The 19,717-nt window shown below is 41.7% G+C and overlaps 1 protein-coding gene and 1 long non-coding RNA gene across 6 annotated transcripts in view; one reads left to right on the forward strand and one right to left on the reverse strand.

Moving 5' to 3' along the window:
• LRP1B (LDL receptor related protein 1B) overlaps positions 1–19,717 on the reverse strand; it is a 1,420,219-nt gene that overhangs the window by 1,372,172 nt on the left and 28,330 nt on the right. The gene's annotated exons all lie outside the window — the stretch shown is intronic.
• The window catches only part of LOC128327156 (uncharacterized), a 67,206-nt gene that overhangs the window by 26,443 nt on the left and 21,046 nt on the right, over positions 1–19,717 (forward strand). The window lies entirely within an intron of this gene.

The following is a 19,717-nucleotide window of genomic DNA, read 5'->3' on the forward strand; positions in this document are numbered from 1 at the left end:
GAGAGGCGGGAGAAAAGGAGCTCTTTGCAGCGTGTCTGCTGCCTGCATTGCCGGCCAGGAGAACAAGCTGGAGAGACGGCAAACAGGGCAAGTGGCTGAGAGGCTATGGGGCTGGGCAGGGGGCAATGGGGAGTCACGTGAGGTGCCCCTGGGGTGCCCCTCCAGGCAGTGGGGCCCCCAGACAACTGTCTCCCCTTGCCCTATCCTTGTTACGCGCCTGATAATAATTATGCACAACCTTAGTGTCTTTCTTTCATATGATTAAAATTCTGGCTCATCTTTAAGAATGAGACTAATGACATTTGTGTTCTAAAGAGAGTAACAGGTGCTGGAATGAGAAGCCAGGATGATTAATGCCGATTTAATGTCTGTTAAAGAGGCATTCATTTTTGTTTTAGTGGTTGGATATTTGCTGCAACAATAGGGAGAGCCCTGTTCACTCCAGTGTATTATGACTTGAACCAATACTTCTAGCCTGAAGCCAAATATATATCAGCCAAAATCAATGTATTTTAACTCAGAACAATAAAAATATATCTGAGACAGTATGTTGTTATTAAAAGCAATACATGCCCCCTAAAAACCAATACCTTTTTTACTGAAGCCAATTGAGAGTCACTGGAGTGACTTTGAAAGCCAGCATATTAAAGAAATGTTGTTAGTGTTACTTGCTACACAGTGCAGCTCATGGTGGGGAAAGAGTTATAAACAAGCAAAACCATTTGGACAATGCTAGGCACAGAAAGGAAACATGTATTGTACTAATATCACCCTTTTGTGTAACCTGATTATTTTATTTTGTGCATTTCCAGTAAGTAGGCCCACCCCTGCAGGGGTGGTGGACCTGTTAGGATGGTCCATCCAAAAAGGCTGCTGGACCCAATGGGACTTGAAAAGGCTTGGAGGATTTTGATGTTGGTGCGGCTGGTGATTCTGTCAATGCCCTGGTGGGAACCTGGAACTCATCAGGGCAATAGACATGTTTGGTCCTAAGTGTCCCTTCTGACCTGCTTAAAAAATGGCCCCTTGGTATACTGAGGAGTTGCAGGGGCTGAAGCAGTTGGGTAGGTGACTAGAGCACAAGTGGAGGAGAACTCTGTTCAAATCTGACAGAATACAGTATGTGACCCATTTGAAGACTTATGCGGTGCGGGGCGTGCAGCAAAAAAGAGATTTTGGTCTGTGCACATTGTGACTGCAGGTTCGTGCTCAGTGGAGCTATCCCGGGTTGTGAAGAGTTTGATTTCTGCTCCTTTAACCTCAAATCAGTTCCCAGGGTCATTCTGCTGTGATAATAACAATAACAATAACAATAATATTTCTATACCGCACTTCCAAAAATGGCTCAGGGCGGTTTACAAAGAGAAATAACAAATAAGATGGTTCCCTGTCCCCAAAGGGCTCACATTCTAAAAAGAAACATAAGACACACACCAGCAACAGTCACTGGAAGTACTGTGCTGGGGGTGGTGCTTTTAGTAGGTTCTTTGTGAACAATATCTCCTGTATTCGGAGTTGGACTCCACTATTTTTGCAGGGTCCACGGAGGAGGTGTCTCCCGATCCCTCTTACAGTATTAGATCAGATCAGTTTCAATCTGTGACTCCTGAGCATGTGGACAAGCTGCTTGGGGCAGTGCGGCCTACCACCTGCTCTCTGGATCCTTGCCCGACTTGGCTGCTTCTATCTAGCAGGGAAATTGTTGGAGGTGGCCTAGTTGATATCATAAATGCATTGCTGAGGGGGGGGGGTAGGGTGCCCCCTTGTCTGAAGGATGCATTGGTTAGACCACTCCTCAAGAAGCCTTCCCTGGATCCCTTAGTGATGGACAGTTACAGGCCAATCTCATCTCCCTTGGTTGGGCAAGGTGATTGAGAGGGTGGTGGCCGACAAGCTCCAGGCAGTCTTGGAGGAATCTGATTATCTAGACCCATTTCAAACTGGCTTTAGAGCTGGCTATGGGGTTAAGACAGCCTTGGTCAGCCTGATAGATGACCTTTACTGGGGAATCGACAGAGGGAGTATGACTCTGCTGGTTCTTTTGGATCTCTCGGCAGCATTTGATACCATCAACCATGGTATCCTTCTGGATCACCTGGGGGAATTGGGGATAGGGGGCACTGCTTTGCAGTGGTTCCACTCCTATCTCTTGGGTAGATTCCAGATGGTGGAGCTTGGTGACAGTTGCTCCTCAAAATGGGAACTGTTATATGGAGTCCCCCAGGACTCCATTCTGTCACCAATGCTTTTTAATATCTATGTGAAACTGCTGAGTGAGGACATCAGGAGATTTTGTGCTGGGTGTTATCAGTATGCTGATGACACCCAAATCTACTTCTCCTTTTCATCTTCAGGAAATGGCACTCATTCTCTAAATGCCTGCCTACAGGCAGTAAGGGGCTGGATGAGGGATAACAAATCAAAGCTGAATGCAAGCAAGATGGAGGTGCTCATTGTAGGAGCTCAGAATCTGAGGGGATAGTTAGATCTTCCTGTGCTGGATGGGGTTACACTCCCCCAAAAGGAGCAGGTGCGTAGCCTGGGAGTACTGCTGGACCCAGGCCTCACCCTGGTTTCTCAGGTGGAGGCCATGGCCAGGAGTGCTTTCTATCAGCTTCGGCTGATTCGACAGCTGCACCCTTTCCTTGAAGAGGATGACCTCAAAACAGTGGTGCATCAACTGATAACCTCCCAGCTTGACTGCTGCAATGCGCTCTACATGGGGCTGCCTTTGTACGTAGTCCAGAAACTTCAGTTAGTTCAAAATGCAGCAGCCAGATTGGTTTTGAAACAGTTACACTGGCTGCCAATATGTTTCCGGGCAAAATACAAAGTGCTGGTTATTACCTTTAAAGCCCTGAATGGCTTAGGTCCGAGTTATCTTAGAGAGCACCTTCTTCTACATGATCCCCACCGCACATTAAGGTCATCTGAGGAGGTCTGTCTCCAGTTACCACTGGTTCGTCTGGTGGTGACTCAGAGGCGGGCCTTCTCTGAAGCTGCTCCTGGGCTGTGGAATGCACTCCTGGCAGAAATTTGTAATTTGAGATCATTACTGTCCTTCAGGAGAGCCCTTAAAACCTATCTGTTTGGCCTGGCCTTCCAGGGTTTTTAAATGATAGAAAAACTGTTTTAAAATTGCTTCCTTGATTTTCCAGGGTTTTTTAGCTGTTTGAATGGTTTAATTGGTTTTATTCTGTTTTTATAATTTGATTTTAACTGTTAACTTGTTTTTAATTGTTTTACCGCATTGTAAACCGCCCTGAGCCATTTTGGAAGAGGGGTATATAAATCTAATAAATAAATAAACAAACAATTGCTTTTTAAGAAAGTGGGCAGTACTTAAACAGATGTTGCTTTCTAATATTTATTAAATAGCCGGATATTCATTAAAGAAGCTGGTTTAGATTTTCATTAATCAAATGCTGTCCAGTTGAGTCTGTCCAATTGGGTCCACTGGGAGGAACAAAGAATGGTGTTGGGGAAAGGTGTTCCTTCAGTCAGGCCTGTGTATTCACAGTGCAGGTTTGTAATATTATCTGAAAATTACCTTAAAGAGTGACAAAGACTGATGTCGCACAGACAAAATCAGGGAAGATCTCCTCGGGTCTGAGGCAGCCACTGGGCTTTTGAACACACCACAGCTGCAGGAGAGGGGCCCAAACTTGTGATAGCTTCAGATGTACTGAACTAAAGGGTAGCTTCATTTGACAGGCATGGGATACTGGGATACTGAGGTAGCTGTATTAATATGAGTTCTTACACTGCTACCTACACCTACCATAGGGCAGAGGCATCAAGTCACAAAATGTTTCAGTGTGCCTGTTGAAAAATAAAAGCCACAGTGAGTCCAAGCTCAAACTGCTTTGGGAATTTTTAATGAAAGGAGATATAGAAATTCAACAATAAAATGAATACATACATACATACATATATAAAGCTGTAGTATTCATTTCATGTCATTCTTTTTGACATGACTTTTCCTCTAGGTATTATAACAATTCAAATGATTTCTGTACAGATTATTATCTATCTGCCAGTCCATTTCAATTAGTTATATTCATACTCTGCTTACTATTGATGAAGCTGAGAAGACAAAGTAAAAATCCAATGTTGTCTAATGAAGCACAATTACCTTATAAACTTTAAATTATTGTGAAAAAAACAATGAAACTATTTCTTTTCCTCACAAATACGAGTTCTTGTGTTCTTAGCAGCTTTTTCTTTTGTGTTGTGGTTGCACCATCTGCATGTGGAATCATGCCAGACAAATGTACATTTGGCACAAGCTTCTGTGGCGAGTGCCCGCTTCATAAGTTTAGTTCATGAAAGCTCATGCCATGGTGTATTTATCAGTTTTTAAGATACCACAAGTCTCCATGTTGCTTTTCTTGAAATATTAAGAGAGTTATACTTCTGATTTTCCCCCCAAAAATAATAATTAAAATGCTTTAAAGTGCTTTTCTGAGCATGTATAGAATCGGTTTTTCTACCACTGAATCACTGCAGCCAAATCCCTCCCTTGGGCTAATTTTCACTTAGGGTGCCAATCTGAGGCTTGGCCATGTAACCCCAGACTGTAGATTTACATGATGGAATACTCTTACACTGGAAGAACCACACAGAAAACCAGAAGTCAGGCAAAGACTAGACTAGAATAATAATCACTGACACTGGAGTTTCTGTGAGGAAGGCACTTTTCGCAAGGAAAAACATTCTTTCTAAATACCTATTTTAAAGAAATCACTTATTCACGCACTGTCTCTGCTACTTTTACTTCCACAGCCCTTTCGGAGTCTTGATTTCTACACTTGATCCTGAGTACAGGGCCTGTTCTTGAGTTGATTAAGATAATAGTTTTCCAATGGGCCCAACCACATGCAATGAGGATGTATGCATTTCATAAAGGTGCATATCCTTTCTCCCTCCCAGTGTGCCAGAGCACCTTTCCCTAAGCACATGGGGATCATTCGTCCAAGCAGCTCTGCTGCACACGCTACAAATACTAGCTTAATACTGGCTTATGGCACACAGACATCCCTATTGTATGCAGTTGGGCAGGCCGAAGAAGTATCATCCAAACTGGCCACTTATTTTGATTCATATACTGTGCCTAGTTACTGTAGGTGCTTTAAGAATAATTACTATTATTGTTGCTGTTAGTATTATTTGCTAGGCAGGATTGAGGGCCACACTAGAGTTCTGTGTCAGGAGCTCCCAGGGTTGTCTTCCCAAAACGTAACTGTGGGGAGGCAATGTGGAGCTGTGGAATGAGGATATCAGTGTTAACTCTGTATCAATGCCCCAATTTAAATAGCCCAACAACAAGCTGTAATTAGCAAGACTGTTTCCAGGCCTGAGGGGGCCCTTTGCAGAGCAGGCCTGTCGCTACATGGCTACTGATTCCCTACTCCTCAAGGTCCATCACAGTGGGACTTTTTGGTCGCTCGAAGAGGAAGACTCCATTTGCAGATGAGGAGGAGATTATATTGCCACATTCTGTTCTCCTGTAAATGGGAGCTTGCCCTCATAGGTTCCTGTGAAGATGCAGGAACTGCTAAAGAAGTATTGGCCTTGTAAGGGTGTGTGTGTGGGGGAAGTTTGCTGGTCCCTGTAGGAGTAAGAGTAAGAGGCATAAAACTGACCCCTTCAACCAAGAGTCACTCTGCCACTACTCAGGTCACCTTAGGGATTGGCAGCTGGCCCTCTGTAGACCCAATTACTACTATTATTAGTATCACTGTATTATTATTTGTTAAGCAATTTGGCAACTTCCCAAGGGCGCCAGCCCTGAGCTACCAGCCATGAAGTGGGGAAATTTACAGGCACATTTTTTGTGCCTACACTAACAATACACTCATCCCAATACAAATCATCCCAATCCCAGCTACACACACACACACACACACACACACACACACACACACACACACACTCTTTCACATTCATTTTTGATCATACAATGAGAATAAGAATCACCTTCCTGATTCTGCTGTTGTTAGCATGACTAAGGTAACAGTTGTGAAGTAGTTTGCATATGAATTGTGTTCACAACAACAATTAATTATGATCATTATTATTAAAGCACCTATAGTAAACAGACACTCATTGTACAGAAACGTTACAAAAACCTGTTCTGTACAATGGTTAGTAATAATATAATCTAGCATACTGTTATATACTCATTTTTCACATGCAATTGTCTGCTCTAATCTTTTGATATCCTGACTTCAGCTTTATATTAAAAAAGTCCCGCTATGAGTAAAGAATTTACTACTTTAGGCTTGTAACAAAGCTACCAGTCATATATTACTTAAATTCATATCACATATGCAGCATTCATATTCCCTGCTGACTGAATTTGAATAGTGTGTAAGAAAATCAGCAAGAAATTTGATTTTATGGCTTTTATTTTTATTGTTTAATTGGTTAGTTTTTGTAGTTTGTTGCTGGCAGCCAAGGACTGTGAGTAAACAAGGATCCTAGCTTAATGAGGTTATCGTGAGAAATTATCATTATCAAATCAGCAGCTGCTTATAAATGAGCAAGGGGGTTAGGACTGAAATTGAAAATATTATGTCAAAGAGAATTGTTGATGACTCATCCCTGCTGGTCACCTAAGTTCTGCATAACGCTGCATGTGTCAGAAAGAGTTAGCAGGTAAAGCTGAGATGGTTCTTTAAAATTAGCTGGTAAACCTTGACTCGAAGCTCTGGTCTATGGTATATTGGTGTCAAAGCACAAAACTGCCTGCCAGGCTTTGACACAAGAAGCCCCAATGTTCCCTTGCCCTTGCACCAAGGCAGAAGCCCTACAGGCTGCTGAGCCAATAAAGGAGAAATATCCTGTGTCAATGGTTCTCAAATACTTGGCGCACAGTATTGTTGGTGCACTGCAGGATACACATGGCAGTTGCAGTCACAGCATTGGGATGCCATACAAAAGTAAATGCTGCCTTGGGGGCTGCAACAAAAGTCCTTTGGAATCTCATAAGGTCAGTGTGGCCACATTTAAGAAACCATACCCAGGACAAAGCAGGAACGTCAAAGGGCTTCGGTGGAAAGCAAAGAGGGGCACGTAAGCAGAGCTGAGTGCTTTTAAGATTGGCCCTTTCTTGCTAACCTTCTAACCTTAGACAAACCATTTTGAGAAGAGCAATATCCCCTTCAAAAAGGGTTTAATTACAATGCAAGGTTCCCCCTGCCACAACTCTAAGTAATAGTAAACTTGTAAGGCTCTAGAAATTTCTGGAAAAGCCAAGAGTTTCTTCAGCTGTAGAAGAGAGAAGTCTATACAACCCTAGAACTTGACTAGTCAAGTCTGATAAAAATCTTTTCCATCAAATCAGCTAACTATATTTATAACAAACAAATATGTTTTTACAAACTAGTAGCTACTCTGAACTCCCTTGCCAGTAGCTCCTGAGATGATCACAGATGTTTTGAGCCCTGCTCTAAAATCTCTTGGCAGTTTAGTGTGCACATCAATTGAAGTTAGTTTCCAGAGATATCTGGAAGAGGGTCTTCTTTGTCTCAAAAGAGTCCCTTCCAAATTCCTTTGCAGTGATCTAAACGGCTGAAAGAGAGGCTTGGAGAGGGTTCAAGGTAAGCCTTGTACTGTTCTTCCACCCGCTCCACACACAATACTGAGTTGTTTGTGTTGAGAATTCTGGCTTGTTCAGGCACGTTGTGGAATTACATAGGCTTCTCTCCCCCCCAAATAGTGTGTAATGGTTTTCAAACCCCTTAAAAAAAATTCTTCTAATGTAAGGCCATTCAGGATGGTATTGCCTTTCTGAATGTGTACTTAGATAGCAGGGAGATGGGCAAGCTTGTTGCTTTGTTGGCAGGCAGATACTTCTTAAATTCTTGTAGAACAGCCTGGTGTTTTGTTATAATGGGAAGTGATGGGAACATTTCCAGTCTTTGGTTTGCAGAGAAGAGGTTGTTTAGTTCATGGCATATGTTCAGCAGACATACGTCAGGACAGACAAGAGCAGGGGACTAATCCAGTACTCATCATTGTCATTTTGGTACTATAGATCTATTGAGCTTTAATGGAGCAATTGTCACTTTAGTTAATAGCCAAGGAAAAAAGTAAACTATGTATTAAATTACATATGGCCTTTAAGGTATCATTGCTCTCCCATCTGTTTCTGTGTTTTTGATAGAAGGTGCATCAGTCCCTAATTTGGATTTGGACCATTATATGGAGCGAATTTTTACAGTTTTGTTCTGTGATACAGTCCTGACAAAAATGCCACTGATTCCCACTGCCCCCCACCCCCACCCTGCAGGAGGGAAGCTGCTGCATTTATAACAGTTTTTCATAGGGACAGAGAGCAACTTGGGAGATTTTCACAGAACTGCAGAACAGAAGTAAAGTGTTCAACCCCTCTCCATTTGTGCCATGGTTCAAATCATCCGAGGGGGGTGGGGGGAGAGGTTTAAGGTCACATCTAGTTTGAACTTTAATTACTCTTTGCAGCCATTAGTAACTATGTGATTTATTACAGCTACCCAAATACTGACATGTAATTGTTGACATGATACTTACTTTAGCAGAGCCAGAATGCTCTTTGTTGGGGCTGCTGTGGAGCTGTGCAGCTGGAGAGGACAAGCAATTGCTGTTAATGCTGTTTCTCTCATTGTCGCTAATTGGTGTTAATGCTGTTGTCCCATCCTCGTTAATGCTGTTTCTCCCATTGTTGCAAATGGGAGAAACAGTGACAATGCTGACTGCAGAGCTTCCAGTTCTCTTGAGGATTACAGCTGCCTTCTGGCTCTGCAGCAGCCCCAAGTTACACAGAGCTTTTGGGCTCTGTTGCAGTACACATTACGTCAGCCACTATATGCACAATTTGGGCGGGGGGTGGTGGTGTGGTGGAGAGAGTGAATGTTTTTGTTTGAGTCCACTAATTTAAGAAACCTCAACATTTTCATATGACAAGACTACAAACCTTGCAACCTTTCAGACCTGCAATTGTTAGACGTCTTGAGCAAAAATTCAGACATCTGAACTGTCCAGTTTGGGACTGCGACAGTGCAGCAGGAAGCCTGAATTTGGGTCAGGACAAAATCTCTAGATAATACAGCTCTATTCAACAGTCTTTTATGGAGGTATATGCTATATTCTGGTGTAAAGGTGTGGGTTTTCCCTCTCCCCACTTCTTTTCTTTTACATCTAACTTAGCAAAAGGTTGCAGCTTCAGGGATTTCTACTGAATATGAATGTGAGTTTGTTTTATAGATCTGCAGGGGGAATAAAAAAAATCTTTGGAGGCTATAGACACAATTCACAGATTTTTCTCTTCCTTCCTTCCTTTCCTTCCTTCCAATGATCACATGAATCCCAAATTTGTGTTTGTTGAGATCTTTCTAGTTTTAACCCCTGTCTGTGCAACACTTACTTATTTTGGGTTTTACTTTCCCCTGGGCATGTAATAGTGATTTGTCACTTGGTATTTCCTCTCTTCCATTCTCAGCTTGCCCATCCCACCTGCTTTGCTTATATCCATCTTGGAAACTCAGAAGGCGGCTTAGACCTATCATGCATTATTATTTGAAAGTAAGTTTGAGATTGTTCAATGGTACTGACTTCCAAATAAGTGTGCATAGGATTCAGCCTTACTGAATCTTTGTGTTAACATTCAGTAGAAACCCAATTTGCCCTACTTTCCCATCTGCTAGCGAGGCTTCCGTTCCCCACCTTTGTCACATCATTAAATATCCCCTGTCTGAAGATAGCTGGAAGCCCCACAGGTCAATCAATTGTAAGGAACAAGATACAGTCACTTCCTAAAGGCAAACAAAGAGGAAAATTTTATTTGCCTAGAGAACTTGATGGTTATATCATTCCTTCATTTACAATCTTATTCAGTGAATAATGGCTTTGAGAATATCTTGCAAAGATCAGTTTTACATCTATATTAGTTCCTACACTCTTGCTAATTTAGAAAGTCATCAATCATAACATTCCCTTACAGACAAAATCTGCATAATAGCAGATTTAACTGCAGATTTCTGCAACCAAGGCCAAGACACAAATGGAAGCAGATATCATACTTAACCCTATTGCAGCATTAAGATGCCAAGGGAGCAGTCTCATAGTCTTTCCCTCACAATCTGCAAGGCATGAGCCCCATAACTGCTAATGAGCACAAAAAAGAAGTAGGGTACAAGACCCAAACATCAAACTACTAATTTGATTAGTTGCTCCTACATGCACTTTACAGTGGGCAAGTGAAGCTGAGCTATAAGTGATTTGCCCAGGACAACAAGCTGGGTAAAAGGCAAATGTGGGGGCAGAGTATTAAGTGCCCTAATCATTTCATCTTCCAAATTTAGTACTTTTGGCCAAACATTTCTTGTCAGGCTACACTACTTCCCCTTCCCAGACATCCCATAATGACAGAGGCAAAAAGAAGAACAAATTCAGCCAGCTTCACAAAGCCATGTTGCACACACTACTTCTTCATACCATGCATAATTCGCGGCCACAAGTTGTAGTGAGCTTAGATTGGGGATTCCAGCCGTGAGTCTCCAAACGTTGGACTACAACTCCCATAATCCTCAGCCACAACAGTTGAAGGCATGTGGGGGTGGAGGGTGATATGAAGTGATACTAGGGTGAGGACAAAGAATTAACACCAGCTCTTCCATCACTGAGTCTGGACTGGCGCCCCACACCTTATTTAACAAAGAAAAAACAAGCTCACAGCTGTATAGCATGAGCTTAAGTAACATACAGCATGTTACATGCAGCATGGTTAGGGATGTTTTCTGAGATATTACACGTTTTAAAAGAAATGAGACAGCATTTTATCATACTGAACCAACTTAACGAAATACTAAATGAACACCTTCCAACTCCCTTTGGCTTGAGCTGGCTATGTTTTGACAGCCAGGCAGACTCCCAGATGGGTTCCTCCCTTGGATTCTGTACATCTACCTTTTGTTCTTAAGAAGCAAATCATCTTTTGCATAAACTAAGCAGATTGACATTCCCAGCATGTTTTTAGGCAGGGGAAAAGAAGCAAATGGTGCTTCTAAATATCAAAATCTGTTTTTCTTGTTCAAAGTAATCTATTATGTATATGTATGTGCTTTGAACAGCATGTGAATTATTCCAAACAAGTTACACATTGTGAAAAATATGCCTAAAATGTGCCCTCTTTAACATCTTATCATTTTAAAAATGCTTTCACAAAAACAATCTGTACTAGGCAGGAATAGTTTAAAGGGATATTAAGAAGTTCAGTACATTTTGCTCAGTGATTTTCATGATAATCATGACTATCAAATTTGCCCTACACAATAGCACTCTGTCTGCAAGACACTACCTATTTACTCCACAGTAATAGACTTGAGTGGACTATTCCAGGTCACAACGTTTTGTGTAAATTTTTACTTAGCTCTATATTAATAGATTCATCATGTGGGTATTTGGGGCCAGCTCAATACTGTTCACAGTCTACATTAAAAACTACCATGTCCTTGTGGAACATCTTAGCTGAATATCCAGAGGCAGAATATCCGGTGCAGATAGATCATCATTAGACTACCACAGATATTTAGCTGTGCCAAATTGTCTGTGGAAGCAAGCTGGAATTGGAGAATGCATGCCTAAGGGCACAAGTTCCAAGGCCAATTTCTTCCCCTGATATAATTTAAACTATGTGGGAGCACCGTTCCCTCACAGTGGCTCCATAGACCTGGTGGGCAAAAGGACTCAAACATCAACTGTCCTTTGGAGCTTTGCTGGCTCCTGGAAGACACTTTTCATAACTGACTCTCTGGAGCTGGTTGGCAAGAGGGTCCATATTGGCTGGAGCTAAGGTGGTGGTAAAATGGACACCGAGGATGTATACCCTCAGGCATGTGTTCTCCATGACCAATTGCCTCCCTTTGTGGACTCTAGAAAGAAGAGATAGGCTATGGGCTGTAGACTTGCATGTAAATTCTTCTTTCTGTTGTGAAAATTCGCTGGCAACATGTGACCAATATTTACAGCTCATGTGCACAGCCCTGGTTACTATGGCTGATCTCGTGACTAAAGCTGTGTGAGCACAGTCAAGGGATGCACTAATGCAGCAGTAGCATCTGTACCCTCAGGGACATAATTATTCAGTAATCCAAAAACCTTTGGTTTAAGATGCTTTATATTTCGACGTGCTCTAAAAAGAATGGAAATTGCAAATTAAGTTGTTCATCTTAACTTCCGCGCCATATAAGCTTAAAGACTTTACACTGTCTGGTATATGATGATGGCTTTAGAAATGAGGCCCCATGCACCCACACTTTGCCTTGATCAGAGATGCATCAGGTAGAAAGTCATCAGGGACATCTCTAGGAAGTGATTAGGGAAAATGCACCTGTTAAATGTCTCCCTGCGTGTATCCTTCATCAGCCATGGCACATGCTTTGCAGGCTGAAGGTCCCATGATCAATCCCTAACCTGCTACCTGTAAAAGTACAGGTAGCACCCACTTTTCATACATCTTTATTAAGGACCTCTGTGGTATGAGCCCATATAACTTATTTGCATTGCTCGGCAAATTCACTGTGAGAGTTCTGATTCATTGTGTCAATTTCAGTTTCCATACGGCCCTCCAGTTTAGTATAAAGGAAACATCTTGCTCTTAAGTGACTGTTCTGTTATCTTTTTGTGAAATAATATCACAGAAAACATCAGAGGGCTGTGTTAATAACATAATGGAACAAACAGGGAAGTTTGCTACATAACTTCCAGTAGTTATTATTTTTTAGCAAAAGATACCTACATTTTAAGAAGTCTCATACATGCCATTTGAAGCAAAGTTGCTATGGTGACAACCTCATTAAAACACTACTTTTGGGAAAGCTAACCTGCATTCAGAGTGTTAGAAAGATGTCATTTATAATAACACTTAATGCAGTAAAAAGTCAAAGAACAGTAGACTTATGTGAAAGAGAGACTCTAATTTAAATTGGGAGAATAACTGAGAGATTGCTCCATGCTCTGCTGTATTAATCATCTCTATAAAACCTAACCCAACCAAGAATGATTATCCCACATTTCTTAAACTTCTGGATTCTGTCTGACTCTTCATCTATGAAAGATAATATCTGACATTTGACTTTTTGCTTCTTTTTCTAACAAACCTAGTTAGTATCTCCATCTTTCGTTTGCCTCTTCCACTAATGCTCACTATAGGTGTGAATATGAACACAAAATGGTCTCACATGACCCTACCTCACAGTGGAGTGTTCAAGGTTTGCTTCAAGTTTTTTTGCTTAGAATTCATTAATCCTTAGAAATGGTGGGGTGAGTGATATTCCTACCTCATTTTCCCTTTTAGTTGCCTGGGGGTGGGGGGCGGGCAAGTTCTACTTTTGGCATGGGTTTTTACACTTGCATTTGTAAGTTTCATCATAGCATTGTCACAATTCAGATCTGTCTCGCATTCAGTGAACCACCAACCACCTTAGGACCCATCAGCCACCACAAACAGCACAGATGCCAATGAACATCTGAGTTAGGCACCTGGACAGTTTGCTTCTGATCACAGATGAATGAGAAGCCATAGCTACAATAAGTTCAAGCTGATTATTGAAATGGCTCTAAGCACTTGGAGCCATTTTGCAGTCCAACAATAAGTGTCCAACACTTTTTTTATATATATTCAATGCATAGAGGGGACGAGGACATACCTCATATTCTGTCCCGAAGGACTGCACACTTTCCAGCCCTGGTCTTGATGTTCACATAGTCAGCACAATGTTGACAAAAGGGGGCTGCATGTTTATTGCTAATGCTCCTATAAACATGCATACATAAGGGCAGATCCAGTATTTTGTCAGTTTTGGGAGCTGGGGGGTAGCAGATGTGTTTCTACTTCCCTCTCTATCAGTTGTGTATATGCATGGACACACATAAAGCAGTGATTTAATACATTTTCATGCAGCCTACAGACACAATTTATTATTGTACAAATAAAGGATGTTTTCTCTTCATCACTAAACATTTTTTCCAGGTTTTTACCTGTTACATAGCAACAAACGGAACATTTTAAATAAATGAAATGCATTGCATTTTTTCACCCGTAAATATTTCCCCTCCAGTGAGCAAATAGGTAACCATGATTAAAGATCTGAGTTATAACGTTGTGGGGAAACATAGGGAGATGGAATATGCACCCCTAGTTGACATAGCATGTTATGCAGCAAGCAGCATGTGCAATTTTATGTCCCTGGAATTGAAGGTATTTAATGCAAATAATCTGAGAGAGAAGTCTTTAGAAGATATGCATTACTATTACAGAGAGACCTATTTGCCACTGGAGAGCATAGATCCTAGTTTCTCTTCTGAGGTGATGCTTTTCTGACATCAAAAATTGGTGGGGGGTGACAAAATTATTGGTGAAAAAAATGTTAACATTTGAAGATGACTACCAAGCCAGAGGTTGCCAGTTCGAATCCCTGCTGGTATGTTTCCCAGACTATGGGAAACACCAATATCGGGCAGCAGCGATATAGGAAGATGCTGAAAGGCGTCATCTCATACTGGGCAGGAGATGGCAATGGTAAACCCCTCCTGTATTCTACCAAAGACAACCACAGGGTTCTGGGGTCACCAGGAGTCAACACCGACTCAATGGCACACTTTCCCTTTCCCTTTTGTGCAAGAACACTCAATAATGCCTTGTTTACAGAAGTCCTCTTCTCTTGCTCCCCCTCTAGATGCTCCATCAACATTTGGAGGGGAATGCCTAGCATAGAGCCTCCAGTCTCAGCCCTCCAGACACTAGGCAGAAGAACAGGTTCTAAAAGTGTACAACTGTATGCATGTAGGGCTTGGGCAGACAGACAGGAACTATGACAGAGTGCCAGGGTTCCTGATAACAGGTCAAGATGCTACACATTGTACATGCACAGAGGTCATCCTTGTATCCTCCAAAATACAGACAACAGGGAGTTATGCACTGGTTGGGAGCAATGCCTGCTCCTCCTCCATGTGCTGATGAAGGGCGAGAAAAAGGCTGGAGTTCTGAGGTGTGTGAACAAACAGAATAATCACTTCCACAGTTGGTTGATGATTTTTGTTAGCTGTGTCTGAAATAAGAGCCCTGACGGGAGAACTGCATATGCTAGAGGTACAAATACAGCCTACATCTCTCCCCATCCACATGAACAGTGCTTTTTGACTGTTGAAGAAAAGATGGGGGGAGACGGTAATGAAATCCACAGGCTCCACTTCCAAATTGTCCCCATTTTAGTGAAATGCTGCCCCCCCCCCACACCAACAGTCTTCAAATCCAGTACCTAGGCAGGTTGAACAGAAGAGGTCCCCTAACATTTGAGCAACAGACATTATTAATGCTGACAGCCAACTGCAGAAATGATGAAAGCCAGCTAGCGGCATCCATTAATAACTCTCGAAGCCACTCGTAGCTATTCATTGAATACTACCAATCCTTCACTGCACCAGCTCAACTCCAGCTAGATCTCCTGCAACTGGTTCGGCAACAAAGAATTTGCTCTCCCACTGAAGAGCCTTTGCTTCCCCAGTCAGAAATGCAGTACATTCAGGAAACAAACTGAATATCTAGAGTTCCCCAAAGAAACATCTGCTGAGGTCATTCACACAACCAAAAACTGTGTTCTACCCGGGTTTGGGAGCTATTTGTGCTCCCAATTTTCGGTTGTGTGGAAGCAAGGTAGGAGGGAAATTTACCCAGATTTCCCTCCTACCTTGCTTCCACACAACCAAAAATTGGGAGCACACACAGCTCCCAAACCCGGGTAGAACACAGTTTTTGGTTGTGTGAATGACCTCGCTGAATGGCAAAGTTAACCAAAGGCTCAGCTGCCATGGAAATCGAATTGGTCACATTCAGGCCACTTAATAGTGGGCCTTCAATGACTGAGGGCTAGTATATGGATTTTATTATTTAAAAATCTATGATTTAATAACTTTAATTGACAGACATAATGCATGAGTTTAGGTTTTATAACAAATGAGAATAATTGTGAATGAAAAATGAAAGAAAGCTGCATGGCTTAGTAAATGAGTGATTAACCTTTCAACTCCAGAACTACCGATGGAATCCTGACCACAATGACTGAAACAGCTCTAATGGTTGTTAAAGAGTATCATAAAATTAATTTGATCGTTTAAGATTGATTACTTTCCCCTTTCAAATCCCTTACTTGGTGTCCTGCTTACAAGGACATTCCACCTTACTATCAACCCATTTGTTGCTAATGCATCATCCAAGAGGATAATTTTTTTTCCCCTTCTCTTAAAACACTACAATTATCATCTCAATACCACTTACTGGGCTAAGGAATTAAGATATTAAGTAGCATGCCCATATGGCTTTTACAGCAATACCACTGAGAGCAGAGTGGTAAAATAACAGGTCTGCATTTTTATTGCTCGCAGTACTTTTTATTGCTCACAGTACTTTAGTCTGGCTACTAAAACATTTTAAAAAACTAAGTCTAAAGAAAGCTGAAGTGCAGCGCAATCTTACGCATATTTACTGACCGGCATCTAGAGCAAGGAACTGCAAGCGGAGGGAAGACTATTATGCTAAGGTGAAGTGTGCTGTCGAGTTATTGTTGACTCCTGGCGACCACAGAGCCCTGCGGTTGTCTTTGGTAGAATACAGGAGGGGTTTACCATTGCCATCTCCTGCAGAGTGTGAGATGATGCCTTTCAGCATCTCCCTATATCGCTGCTAGTTACGTTAAAATGGGGATTTGCAGAATTGCACTATTGCACAAAAATTGCCATTAAAACAAATGAGGTGTGTCATGGTTGCACAACGGCTGTGCAACTGCACACAGGCTTGCACTTATGCAACAGTACTATAGTCTGGAACACAAACTCCAGACTTAATGTAACTAGCTAGTGAGACAGCTTTGCACTAGTGTAATGTCCTCCCACATGCAGGTTGTTACTCTGGATGCTGGTCATTGTTTTCAGAGGAGGTTACTGTCAGGTAATGTGTTCCTAGGATTGCAGCCTTAATAAATAAATCAAAGCAACTTATTAATCAACTTCCAGCTGACTAGACATCGATCTTGATCCACCAAATGGATCAGTGTGTAAAATAATGAACTTTTCATGTGCCAGTCATGGTAGTTTGCCATATTAGGGTGCCCACCTGCATTTTGGCCTGTCACTGTAAATAATTTCAGTACTGAAAACAATATGTGATGCCAAAAATGAAAAACATTGTATATTTATACAATAACACTCAATATATTCCAAAACAGGATTTTTTATTCTATCACTAACCTTTAAATTTTTGGCATGAAAAAATGGGCTTTGTGAGATGAGATTAAAAACTACAAATAATTTTGATTTAATGTTATGCCATGGGCAATTTGAGTTGTAAATTTTCATTCAATGCATCCCAATATCGAAATTTTCTATTATCTAATAGTTTTCTAATGAGGTGTCACATACCCCAAGATATGGTAGCAGATTGCGAATATATATATATATATTTTTCCCCTCAGCAGCATGATTTATTGCTTTTTAAAAGTTATAATAGAATTGTGGCTAAATTTAGGGTTTAATTTTAAAAGATTGGGAAGATAAAATTATCAGCACTGTGTAACTAAAGCAAAAATGACAAGTCTGAAATAAAATCATTCTAAGCAAGTGCGGTTTGCTTTCCTCAAGGATTTAAGAGGGTTTTAAAATTCATTTTATCATATATTTAACAAAAACCAGATTTCTCCTCCTAAATGTATTCATACCTACCAATAATTTGAAAGCCATGCACTTTATTAGTGCAAGGGGGGAAAGAGTTAATGAATGCAAACTATGCCGCATTTCAGAGAAAGGTTATAACAAACTGCTTATATGGGCAGCTGATATACTTGTTGGCTTGGTCATGCAGAAGTGTATGTGGATCCAGTTGCAACTTACAGATTTTGTAATAAAAAGAGAGCAATATTGGTCAGAGAGTTAATTAAACCACACATTACTTTTGCTTTCACAAACTAAAGTTTGTATTCTGATAGACTATTGGGAATTCCTCTGTCATGCAAATATGTTTACTACCAGGAGATTTTGCATCTGTTTGTTTTAAAAACTGAGTAACACCAATGTCTAAGTTATAACTAGATTCATAACTCAGTTCAGACAATTATACTTTAAAAAGCATTATTTCAGCTATATATCATCTATACTTGCACTAACATGTATACAAAATGTACATACTCCCCTATTCTTTGCAGAAGCATGGCCATTGTTGAGCAAGGGGGTGTGGGCGGGACACAAATGATCCTAGGCTGCCTGTGAATTGGTCCAGTGCCCCTGCCATGCCCTCCCTCCTGTCCCATGGGCATGGGGCCTGCTGTCCTTTGTGGTCCCCCCTAGTCAGCTGGTCACCCACCTCTGGCCTGGCTATCTTTGTCAGGCTGTAATGTCGTCTAATGACATCACCACACAGGCACCTGCTCTCACTGGGATGGGGCAGTGAGAACATGTACCAGAATGGTGACATCATTAGACATGTTGTGGCCTGAAAAAGGAGGCAGGATGGGGAGCCAGGTGGTGCGAGCAGTGGGTAAGCAGCTTGCGAGCGGTGGAGGCGACGAGACACGCAGGGGTGGCTGCCTCAAATCTCACCCCAGAGCTTCAGTGCACCACTGATTATTTGCCTCTGTTGGACATTATTTTGAGGCAGTTGTGAAAGATTACTATACTTGGTTCTTTATCACTGGACATTCACAAAACATGTATAATTCCAGGATTATACCAGAAAAACAATATCCTAACTGCCAGATCTCCTTGCAAAAATATATAACTTATCCCTACCTTCAGGCTCTGTACCCGGGGACTGGAAAGTAGCAAATGTAACACCCATTTTCAAAAAGGGATCCAGGGGCGATCCAGGAAATTACAGGCTGGTTAGCTTAATGTCTGATCCAGACAAATTGATGGAAAGCATCCTCAAGGATAAAACTGTAAAGCACATAGAAGAACAGGCCCTGCTGGGAGAGAACCAGCATGGCTTCTGCAAAGGTAAATCTTGCCTCACCAACCTTTTGGGGTTCTTTGAGAGTGTCAACAAGTGTGTGGATAAGGGTGATCCAGTTCACATAGTATACCTGGACTTCCAAAAAGCTTTTGACAAAGTTCCTCCTCAAAGACTCCTCAGAAAACTTAGCAGTCATGAGATAAGGGGACAAGTGTGGATTGGTAACTGGTTGAAGGATAGGAAACAGAGAGTAGGTATAAATAGAGAGTTCTCACAATGGAGGGAAGTAAGAAGTGAAGTCCCTCAGGGATCTGTACTGGGACCGGTGCTTTTTAATTTATTCATAAATGATCTAGAAGTAGAGGTAAGCAGCGAGGTGGCCAAATTTGCAGATGATACCAAACTCTTTCGGGTAGTGAAATCCAAAATGGATTGTGAGGAGCTCCAAAAGGATCTCTTCAAACTGGGTGAGTGGGCAACAAAATGGCAAATGTGGTCCAATGTTGGCAAGTATAAAGTGATGCACATTGGGATGAAAAAACCCCAAACTTCAAGTATATGCTGATGGGATCGGAGCTGTTCGTGACTGACCAGGAGAAGGATCTTGGGGTTGTGGTGGACAGCTTGCTGAAAGTGTTGACTCAATGTGCGGCAGCTGTGAAAAAGGCCGATTCCATGCTAGGGATCATGAGGAAGGGGATTGAAAATAAAAGTGCTAATATTATAATGCCCTCA

The sequence above is a fragment of the Hemicordylus capensis genome, chromosome 1 (assembly GCF_027244095.1).
Source record: "Hemicordylus capensis ecotype Gifberg chromosome 1, rHemCap1.1.pri, whole genome shotgun sequence".
Classification (NCBI taxonomy): domain Eukaryota; kingdom Metazoa; phylum Chordata; class Lepidosauria; order Squamata; family Cordylidae; genus Hemicordylus; species Hemicordylus capensis.